Consider the following 12061-nt stretch of genomic DNA (forward strand, 5'->3'; position numbering starts at 1 on the left):
CATATATTACTTTCACATACTCATAATAGTTTCATGAACCCAAATAATGCAAAAATGCTTACTGTTAATAGAATTCACTGTAGAACCGCTCGCACACCTACATCTAATTTATGTAATCACTACATACTCAATTTTCAATACCAATGTGATTAATGAAAATTATGCTCGAATCGCGCAATAGAACAATGAATGTAATACAAAAATGTTTAATGAACACTTATCAATTAGTCACTAAGTTTCCAAATAATCAATACACACTTACACAAACCACATAAAAAATAAAATTAAATAGCTCATAATATCAGACGATTCATGACTTATATTCGATTTATAATTTATATTTACACTTATATCATAGCTAAAATGGAAGGTAACAGAGGGGAATCAACTGTGCTCCTCAAATATGAAGCAAACAAAACTCGACTCCCTGATAGCACTCCGATGTTGAAACCATAGTACAAAAAATAACAGAAGTGGGAGAAATGTTGCAGTAAGATTATGTATGAGCCTGATGTAGAGTTTAAAGCCTGTTATATGAATGTACATACACAGTTAGTGAGCATGTCTTATCACATTCGAGGCACTCAGTCTCAAACACCACACATCCCCTTATTACTCATATTCATCACTTTCTCCCTTTCATCCACCACACACGCACTGCTACTCTATTATCTAAATTTACTCATTCCACAGACACAACCAAGTTTAAGAAGAGCAGACAAAATGTCAAATAAAACCATGAAACTATCCACCACTCACACCCACGACACACTCAACGCCACTTCATCACATATGAAATCATTTCCTAATTTTCATGCATACACCTCAGAGTTGAGTCAGCAGCTTGTATAAAAATAAGCAACTAATCTACTGCACCATCATTCTATTGGCTACTGTTAATTCTCGCGTTAGGACAATGACGCTGAGGACCTGATGCACCCAGCCAAAGGCATCAACTATTCATGAAAAACATATGTATGAGCTTGATATTTGTAAAATACAGTATTCTAAGTTACAACTAATAATAGTGTAATACATATTAACATTAGTAAAACATGCCATGACACAAATCTCAAATACTTCAGTAAAATTATGCGTAATACCAAAGTTTATGTTTTGGAACAGTGTTCACACACAATAAGTTTCTTGCATTGCTTACCACGGAAGCTGACACGTTTTTGGCTTCAAAAAATTGACAGATTAGACTGAAAACCTAGATTTTCATCCCAATGGGCATCATGTGTGCCATATCCCTTTAAGCAACACAATTCTGCACAAATCAGGGGGTTCTGGTCAGAGCTTTTCGTACCCACCTGCTGTGTAATTCTTCTCAACTCATTAGACGCTTGCTTATATTGTTTCATCATAATTTTAGTTTTACAGTTTTTGTATAGGCAAAAACACATTGATACACATCCATTCAAACATTCATACGCTAAATATTCAACTCACACCAATTACCATCAGACGCTCTACTCACCCTTCTGACCTAACAACCACACAATCACAAACTGTGAAAAAAAAAAAAAAAGAATAAACATCAAAACTCCATCATAACTCACACTTCTCCATCCCAATTAAAATCATAAGTTTATGAAAAACCAATCTCCAAATACCATGCATATCTACCAAAGAATATGCATACATACCCTCATAAACTTTATAACACACAAGATACACTATATACAACCTTTCACTCTTCCCATTTATATTCCACAACACATCTATACTAACAAAAAACAACCATCAAAATTCCTCGATTCCTACAAAACAAGTAATCCCAAACATACGAAACAATACATACACTATCCACATCTCTACCGCACACCTCCATTACCAACTTACACCACCTCCCAAAATTACATACCACTATCTAGATTAACTAGTAAGTCTCACCATTCAGAAAACAACCACACGCTATCTATCTCAACACTCAACTACCAAATCCCACTTGACTGACACACAAACACATTCAATACCACTTCACTATCACTACATTACCAACCCATCGTCAATGTATTCCTAACATGTGCCACATCTTTAAACAAACAAATAATATTAATCACTTCAGCCCCCCCCTCACAATCACGCTCATTACACGATTCCACATAATACAACCAACATAAAAACATAGCAGATTAAAAATCCATAACTCCACCCAGACCACCTAACCTCTCCACACTGCAACTTCCACACCTCGTAAAGCATACCCCACAACACTAAACTACAAAAATCTAAAGAACAAGTCGAACATAAACAAATACAAACAGAACTATGTCATACTGTTACACAAAAACGTCATAAATAACATACCCCAGATTACACTCAACTGAAACACCATGAATCCTCAAACAATCAGTATACCATAATTGAGATTTCAAGCCACACCATACCGAAACACTAGACTAATCTTCTACTTCATAAACACAAAATAATTCATATAACAATAAAAAAAAACAGTTATAGACCTAACCTACTCCTAATTCTACCTTGTACTTCCTGAAGTTATATAAGCCCGTAAAACCCAAACACTTCACACAAAATAAAAAAATACGATTACAAATCATTACCCCAGCACACTCAGAGTCACACACTTATTTACAATAAATAGCTCACTACTAATTACACCATATAATACCAACTAAACTTCACAACTAAGTAATGAAAAAATAAATAAATAATCTTATATATAATCCACTTACAAAAATACAACGTTATAGTTAAACAAACACCATTAAACACACATTAACTAAACCAGCAAAACTCTCTCTGTAATTTCACACTTCACCGTACATTTACTAGAATTAAAGAAAATAACTAAAACTCAAATCATATTCACCCCCCACACAAGTACTCAACCGATTTCTATAAAAAACAGAGCACCCTTAACTGAACTAGAAGATGCTAAGAGCATTCGACAAGCACTTGATAACATACTACACCTCTATTACCTTCTCAAAACATTTTCCTCAATTCACTTACTCTAATATCCTAATTTCCTAATAAATAAACCTCTTATAAGTTACATTAAAACACTATTACACACCTCCCATTCCCCCCCAACTCAAGATATACATGACATCTCAACTTAAACCTTTCCACAATCAACATTCCCTCTATTCCCACTGTCTCCCCTTCCTCATTCCCCCCCACGTACGGCTCAATCTCCTCATCTGTTCCATGTTTATTTTATCCAGCTGCCCTCCCCCTTGAAACCAATAAACTCCTTTCAAATCTTTCAACACACATACACCCTTCCCATTGTCACACCTCATTTATTTTTTTTTGTCTTCCACGTGAAAGCTCTCTGTCAGTTCCCCATTTCCCCTCTGTTACCCTTTTAACATCTTCACTTCTATTCTCTTTTTATAATTACTGTTTGCGTTTACCTAATTAATCCTTTTATTAATACTTAATTATATTCATTTAAGATATCAAATACGTCCTACTCTGTTAAAAGATTTAATTGAGCTTTTTTTTTTATAAGCATGTCCAAGCTTCTTTTTAAAGCTTCCAGATTTATTCTCTTCATTTCAATAATTTTAAATTAGATTAACCCATCATTCCTACGATTTTTCTGCTCAATTTTACATTACTTACTTAATCTCTTTAATGTGTTTTATCTTCTCTGAAATTTCCAAGTTTTATAAAAATAATTAAATACATAAAAGTACTAAAATAAACAAGAAACCAGCCGTTTTACAGCATTTTTTTTTTTTACTCTGATCCATCCCTTACCAACCCTTTAATTCTCTTTAATCATATTTTTATATCAATTGATCACATGACTTTGCTAAATTTCTGGTAGCAATACTTTTTACACCTTCACTTTTCAGTCCACCACTCTCTCAATTCTCAGGATAAACCCACTTGATGCAACCTCACATCTAATACTACACTTCTTAATCATAGTTTCATTTATCAGCTTGTAATCCAGATATCCTCATATTTTAATAAAATCAGATGTTAAAGTTTGTCATCATTTGACACTACACAACCTCCTGTATCATCAATTCTCTCCTGCTCAATTAATCTATTGTCTCGTTTGTTAAATTCAACATGTTCACCATATCTGCTTTATAAGTTACTCCTATCTCATGCTTTCTTCCCCAATTTGCCCAGAAACAATCAAACCTTCATTCATTTCCACGCATCTTAATGATTTCCCATGACCAAATATATATCATCTTTTATTGTTATAAAAAGCACTGCTCTTAAACATATAATTATGTTTTTTTTGATATCAGACTTGAAAACAAAACTTTTCTTGACATTATGTCTTTAATCTAAATTAAAAATATTAGTCCTCTCGACAAACTTATCGTATACTAACTCTACCCTCTTCATTCAAAATATAAAGTAACTTCCTATTACTATTATATTCTACCTCAACCCCACGTTTTTTACAATTGCCATGTTTCATTTTTCCACCATAAATATTATCTTATAATGATCATTGACATTTTGCTTGACTCAGTATTTCATTTCCATAAACGCGATTTCTACAATAGAATTTAAAAAACATAATCGAACTTTCCATCCCTAAATTGTTCAATTCTCCCGAAAACACTTGATCCTCCTTTTTTCCAACGCGCAACGCGCCTACCGCCCTACCATTACCATAACATCATGTTAAATCACTTTCCTTTTGCATTATGATTTGTGAACTCACTTTACAAAGCATTCTTAATGTTTTCTCCTCCTCTTTCTGTTTTTTGTTAATTATATTTAACAGTTTTCAGCCGGTCCAGCTCCATTCATTGAATGTTTTCATCACCCACAATCCTTTAAACATTTCATCCACGCCAGGATAAAACATCCACGCTCATGGGCATCAACGGTACGTTACTCTACGGGTTTTAAGATCCTTCGGGCTGGGGAGGCTTGAACTGTGTGGGCGACAAGGTTTGTTCTAGGTTCTCAGTCACGTGTCAGATTTGCAGTTAGAACGAGGCTTCTTCTTTGTAATGTCAGAGAGTGAGATGGAAATAGTCAAGCGCCCCATTAGAGGCCGTTTGGTACTGTACCTTGGTTTATAAAATTGTATCTCAAATGCAGCTTTTTTTCCCGTTGGGTAGACCTGTGTCTGGTATTAGTGGCGCAGGGTGTAACCAAGGCAACGCCGTTGGTTTCTTTAGACTCTCAATCTCTACCTCTCCTTCTTTTCAATTAGGAGGGTTGGGCATGCTGCAGAGCAAAGGTTTTTTTTTATTTTTATATTTAAAACTGTATTTCTCTTCTTCCCAAGGCCGGTCTGGTCTGCAGAAAAGGGAGAGCTGGCCGCATGTTTTCTGGGAATTACAGAATAGCGCAATTGTTGGGAAAGGATGAAACAAAATAACAGCCAGGCGGGAGACCGGGAGGATGGGGGCAAACCTAACGAGATCAGCAGAAGCTAATGAAAAATTATGTAGTTGAAATTGAGGCCAAGAGCTTACAGCGTTGAGGATTTCTTGGAGTATGAGGAGTAGTAGTGCAGAAGAGGAAAACTCATGTGTGGCCATCGTGTTCCCCAGTAGATCGCCACAGGGGTCTGCTAACGGGACCAGGGCTTTGACGTAATTTCCCTACCAGCCCTCAGTTTAACGCCTCTGCTGTATACCAAGATGGGCTGAGGAATGCTGCTTCCTGTTATGAAAGAATTTCCTCAAACTGATGAGCCACAAGGGGGACGAACGGTGTGTGCACTTCCAGTTGCGACCGTCTGAGGGCTCTGTGGGAGCCTGAAGGTTTTGAGCCTCAAAAGTCCAGCAGAGCAAGCGTATAACTATTACAGTTTTCCAACCTTTTTCTTCAGGGGCCAACTTTTTCTATGCAATTTAAGTAAACTGACCGAACGGCCCGTGACTCTGGCATTTTTTAGGATATAGTTTGTGTGAAACGATGGTTTGGATAGCATTTTGAGCAGATTATGTCCTGTTTATGGAACATTTTAATGCAATTTCTGTCTGTATTTTATTTTAATATTTATTGCTCTTTAACAACTCTACCACATAGTGGTACACAATCTTGCATTCCACTTTTCCTCACATAAGTGAACCAAATGCTGAGATAAATAAGGCCCTACTGTGTTAAGTTTTCTTGCACACTAAAAATCAAGAAGCCTTGTGACCCCCCCCCCCCGATTCTTTTTGAAGCTTTGGCGACCCTTAGTGGGGGTCCCTAACCCCAGGTTGGGAACCACTGCACTATTATACCTAATTCAGAGCAAGAGAGCATTGGTCACTGCTGCTGACAGCCTACTTGCTGATGACATTCAGTCAGTTAGTTTTGATTCATCACTTTCTATCTTTTATCATACAGAGCTCACCAGAAACTACAGTAGAATTTATTTTGTGCAAATATGGACAATTAAGAGAGTCCTTTAGATCAGATTGCATGTTTTTTTTTGTGTTGCAGCCTCATTGTGGTTTAGGTTAGAGTCAGTTCACAAACTTCTCACATACACATCTAGTGGCGTTTTGTCATAGAGAAACTTTAGGTTTGTTCTTGCTTGTGAAACTTATGTGAGGGGACTATTAATGCTCGAGAAAGTAGTTCCAATGAAAATTGTTGCTTCTATAGGTTCCACTGCATTTGGCAGTTGTTTCATGTTGATACCACATTACCTCAGCACGTAAAATGAAAGTACTGGCATTACTTGACACTTTTTACGGTGTAAGTGAGACCCTTTCCCATACACATCCACTCCAAAGTGTTACCTGGTATAACTTTGATACTTATATAATATCAGTCCAAAGTCATTCTCATTGTAGAACTTCAGATTGTACTTCTGCTCAGCGTGAACACACATTTTGACCGGCATTCCCACCTACAGTGCTTTGCATTTTATTTGTTAATTCATAGAATGAATTTGCAGTCGGCAAATGTCTTGTCACATGATACTCATACCTGGACTCAGTGTTGCGATGTCCTAGTTAAAAAAGAGTTTTATTTCACGCTCTGCTCAGACTGGAAAGGAAGAGATCTATTGTTTACCACTGTTAATGCCAGTGATAAAAAGATGAAGAGTGCAAGGACACTTCAGATCTACCTTTTTTAAATGGCTGTGATTTTAAATATATTTCCACTAAGAACCCAAGCAGAGTCTCTTAGTACCCCACGCTGTCTCAAAAGTAGGCCATCGACTGAGAAAACAGGAGGTGGAGAGAGCTAAGCGAGTGATAGAGCCAGTGGAGGAAGAGGAGGTGTACGTGGAGGAGAGGCAGGGGAGAGTATGGGTTTATTTTTACCTCTCTGCCAGTATAGCCCCACTTTCTAATTAACTGCCAATTAACTTCTGATAAGCTCGGGGCGGGTGGCAAAGTGCTGCGACTACAGATATAGACTCGGTTCGTCCTCCCTTCGCTTCTGCTATTAGCCCACGTTCTCTCCAGGGCCCAGGCCTCCGAGGGCCCGCCGGCCTTCCTCTGAGCCACTCTGGCAAGGCCAACATCTGTTCCCCAGAACCATCGCATAAGAGATGGGTCACTCTAAATCTGAGCACTCTAGAAGGCTCTGGATGAGTTCCTACCCGACCAAGCTGCTGTAGCTGTTTTTGTTCCCACTCTGCTCCGCGTCGAGGCGATCTAGGACACATATTCCCCAGATGAGATACTTTAACAGTTGTTTGTAAAACTGTCAACAGTATGGTTTTATTGCCTCATTACCATGGTCACCCCTGCGTCGTTTAATGCAAAATTCCATTAGTTTCCCTTGCACCGTGTACTGCCAAGTGTGATACACATTGAAATCACAGAGAGCTCAGCTAACTGGTGCTGGGACAAACCGCTAAAAACATCTGGATTATTCATTAAAGGTTGTCATTTTACTGGGTGGTACTATCACTGGGATCCCACACTTCTGTTTTTAAACTTGAGACACACAGTAACATTTGCCAATAAGCCACCAGCTCAAGCATGCACTGCATGGTGCGCCACAACTCCGACAAACACACGCTAAACAGTCAAACTGATGTGTCAGTGTAAACTTCTGACTCTACTGTATGTGGCCGCGATACTACCAGGATGGTCAGGTGGGAACTCTCTGGTTCAAACCTTTCTGTTCCTCTGTCTGCCCGTCTCCGTCTCGCTCTCTTTTTCTCTTCCTCCATCCATGTGACTAATGACAAGGTCCAGTGCTTATGTCCTTATATAGACCTATGCTCTGTCTGATCTGGCTGAGGCTGGGACGATGGTGCGCACACACACACACACACACACACACTTGCTCAGTCTTGAGACATTTAGGTGCCCCTGGAAATATCAACATATATCGGGCACGAGTTCTTGGCCGCATGAATTAATCTGTTAGTGTGTTTCTCATATCTGTGGGAAGTAGACGTTCTGCAATTTATTTTTTCTAACCCTCATGTTAAAGGAATAGTTGATTTTGGGAAGAACACTTATGGCTTTCCTTCGATGAGTTAAGGCAGGGACAGTGACATCGGCAACCAATGATGTCATTCGTGTGTCGCCTGATGGTGACATAGTTAAATAAACTTAAATAAATAGCTTGTCCTGAAGTTAGTTTCATTTTTACAAACGTCACTTACCTTCAGTTCCCTGTAAATGATACAGTGCTACATGCCTCTCCATCCAGGATCTCACCCAAACGCACTGCTTTTTTTCCTCTTTTTTTGGTCTTTTCAGCATAAGTGTCACTTCATATAAACAGTGCGAGCTGCAACTTGGAGTTGTCAGTGTATTTGCTCAGCCGTAAGGTTTGTGCTCTCTCTCGACTGTCTCGGACTTAAAAATCAATTTCTGCAAGTTGGTCGAAACAACATTTATGCGTACTAGTCTTCAGGTTTGTCCTGAGCTTAATATGAGAAGATTGATACCATTCATGACTAGTGCTAGAGCCAAGAGGCTTATCTTAGCTTAGCATGAAGACTGGAAGTAGGGGGAAACAGCTAGCTGAGCTATGTGCTACCAGCCCCTCTGAAGCCCACTAATTTATACTGTATATTGTTTGTAAAAACTGCTGTTTGTAGTTTTTGGGGAGTCACTTGCTGTCACTTTTTCTTGGCAAACAGCCCGGCGCGGTGGCTTCCCAGAGTCGTGTCACAGTGAGGTTGCTCAGCAGTCAGCACTATAGGTGGATATGGGTGGCAGAGAAGTGCTGGGTAAAGAGAAAAAAACTGTTATTCGTCAAGAAATACTCCCTCTTCAACCACAAATTGCTGTTTTTACACAACTGTATACAGGTTGAGCACACAGCTTTGGGGGTATTTTGGAACTGTGAAGAGAGCCAAGCTAGCCGTTTCTTCTGTCGCAAACTGTAAAGAGTAACTTATCAAATCATCTCTTTTTTAGTTACAGTTAAATTACAGAGTAGTCATTTTGTAACACAAATCTATTGATCCTTGTCCCATTTTATACTGTATATTGCAACAGAAGTTACTCTCCCTTCTCCAGAGAAAATCTGCTGGTTTTGTCCAGATCACTGTTAAGAATCTGTATGATAATTCTTAATTTTTAATGACCTATTTTTAATAAAGCCCAGGAATTTACCACTTTATGTATCAAGGAGCACAGGTAATATGTCATGTTAATGTTGATGCTTTGTCATACGTGGAGTGATTCTGGAGATGTAGCAGATGTAAGTCGTGACTGGCAACACGTTGCGTCCTCCAAAGAGTGGAAGCGGCTATGGTGATTCACTCTGATGAGCACTCTCCATTATCAAGGGATATGAAAGTTTATGATTTTACATCCTTATTTAAACTACAGTGAGACATTTTGAGAGATTTCCATGTAAAGCAAAGACACTCAGGCACACTGGTACTAAATTAATGTTGATCACCGAGGTAGGAGTGTTACCACTGACGCATCAGTTCATTTTTATCTCACGAGGTGATTGTGATGCTAAAAACTCTCCTGTTCGAGCAGAGATGTCATATTTTATTTTGCTCCAGTGACAGTATAATATAACCTCAGAGTGAACGTTCTAATATTCAAATATTAAGATTGTTTTGTCAAATAGGTAAAATATTTTTAGACAGTGTTTTCATGCCCTGATGCCATCCAAGGATACTGCACCTACTTCTCTAATATATTAGGGCTTTGTTACAGATACCAACAGAGCCTGCAGATCCCTTGTGTATTCTTATTATAGAATAGTCTTGTTAGGACAAACTCTCCAACACACACACACACGCAGAGCTGTTCATCAGACCTAGTTATCGACATAGGGAGATCTCTCCTTAAATGGTAGACTGCCCAGGGCCCTGTCTCTGTTTCCACTGCACAAACCAAATGGAGTCCAGGTCTGGGAATAGCCTTTTAAAGTGGAGGAGAGGGAGGGAGGGAATGACAGATACAGGCAGAGCGAACAGAAGGTGAGAGAAAGAAAGATGGTGAGAGGCTTGTCTATGCCCTGGAGAACAGGATTCGTGACCCTGAGAGAAAGAGACTGTAATTGGAGGAAGGAGACTTCCTGTCAGCAGACGCACAGACGCGAACACGTGGTTGCACATATATTAGATAGACATCCCCTCACTTGTGCACAAATGTGTTTGTTGTGAGTGAGATCTTACACATTTTGTCTGAGAACATGTGTCAAACATCAGAGTGGAGTCCAACAACAAGACAGTATCTAGTTTGAGTTTGGTATTTTTTGTTATGATTGCCAAATGATGTGATCCAATGCAACTCATCTAGCATTTGAAACACGTTAAAACACACACTTTAAACCTCACTGGATCTTAAAATACTAATACTCTAAATGAAGTCACTAACAACTGCTCTTTTCTTCTCTTTCTAGCCGGAAAATCTACAGAAAACATGGCTGAGGGAGTTTTACCAGGTAAGCGACACAGTATCCAGCCTGAAACCTATCATGGTGTTAGTACAAGTGACATATTACTGTTGAACACAAACCTTGTTTGTTTATTATTCGATAAATGGTGGTTATTGCTTGTGACATGTCATAAATTGTCTAAAATAGATTAAAAAGCTATAATTTAATATGACAGAATTTAATTAATATATGGCATCTAAATATTAAAACTCCAGCTTTTATAATTGCAACATTGTTTTTTCCACATCATCCTTTCCTAATTTGTTGCAGTAGTGGTACAGTGGGTGTGCTATTGACCCAGCAGGCCTGGCATGTGTTTCTATAGCTTCAAGTGTTGTCATGGGACTGTGACCACAAATCTTGAGGCCGGTCCACGTGATTTTCTTTTTCAGTTGAAGCACTGTAGAGTCAAGTGAAGGCATGTGCTTCATATAGTTACAAAATCTAAATCTAGTCTCCATAGCCTGATCAAAAGCTTTGATGCACTTTCTTCTTAACTTTTATTTCTATCTTGAACTGATTCTGCTTGGGGGGGGGGGGGGAAATAATATTGCAGACTAATGTTGGGTTAAGCCACTGTGATCTTATTCACCTTCTTTTCACCCTTCTAAATGCATTGTTTTTTTTCAGAAAGCGAAAAGCTCGAGCTCAGTCATGTTTCATATCTTACCTTTTCATCTACATAGGAACCCCTGACAAACCACAACTCTTTCCACTGGGGTAAGGGAAGTGAGACAGCTAGAACTCTCAACTGCTGTTTGAAAGTGACAGACAGACAAAAGAGAGATGGACTGAGACAAGATCAAAGTTGTACTGCGGGTGGGAGAAGCAATTATAAGTTTTCTCTTTCCTCTTCTATGGAGGCCGCCATAGCTTGAACCACCATGTTTCTACAGCTAGCCCCAAACACAGAGCCTTCACTAGGTACGGACTGTCTTTCATGTTTTGCAGGCACCGGTAAGTTTCTTCTACATGCTTTGGCAATATGAGCCGTATTTAGCTGGTTGCAATCTGAACTGTCACTGGATAGATGCCACTAAATGCCGTACACACTGGTCCTTAAATTTAGTGCAATATCTATAGTAAAAATAGTTAATAATGTCAATTACAACGGCCACACTGGGGGAACAGCTGGGGAGCAGACATTGAATCGACATGTTAATTACTTTCTGTTGCGATTTGAATCAAGCTTTCCAAGTATAATGCAATCCTAACAGCATTATGTGTCTTCCCTCACGTGTAATGATGTCAAGGGACAGACGTCTTAAATTGCTAACAG

General features: G+C 38.8%; 1 protein-coding gene across 1 annotated transcript in view; it reads left to right on the plus strand.

The window, feature by feature from the left end:
- LOC118329499 (inositol polyphosphate-5-phosphatase A) overlaps positions 1–12061 on the plus strand; it is a gene marked incomplete in the record, with an annotated part of 110765 nt that overhangs the window by 9393 nt on the left and 89311 nt on the right. The window contains 1 exon segment of the mRNA XM_035663716.1: positions 10747–10788.

This window comes from Morone saxatilis, unplaced genomic scaffold (assembly GCF_004916995.1).
Source record: "Morone saxatilis isolate NCDOM2014 unplaced genomic scaffold, NCSU_SB_2.0 Contig19, whole genome shotgun sequence".
Taxonomy (NCBI): domain Eukaryota; kingdom Metazoa; phylum Chordata; class Actinopteri; family Moronidae; genus Morone; species Morone saxatilis.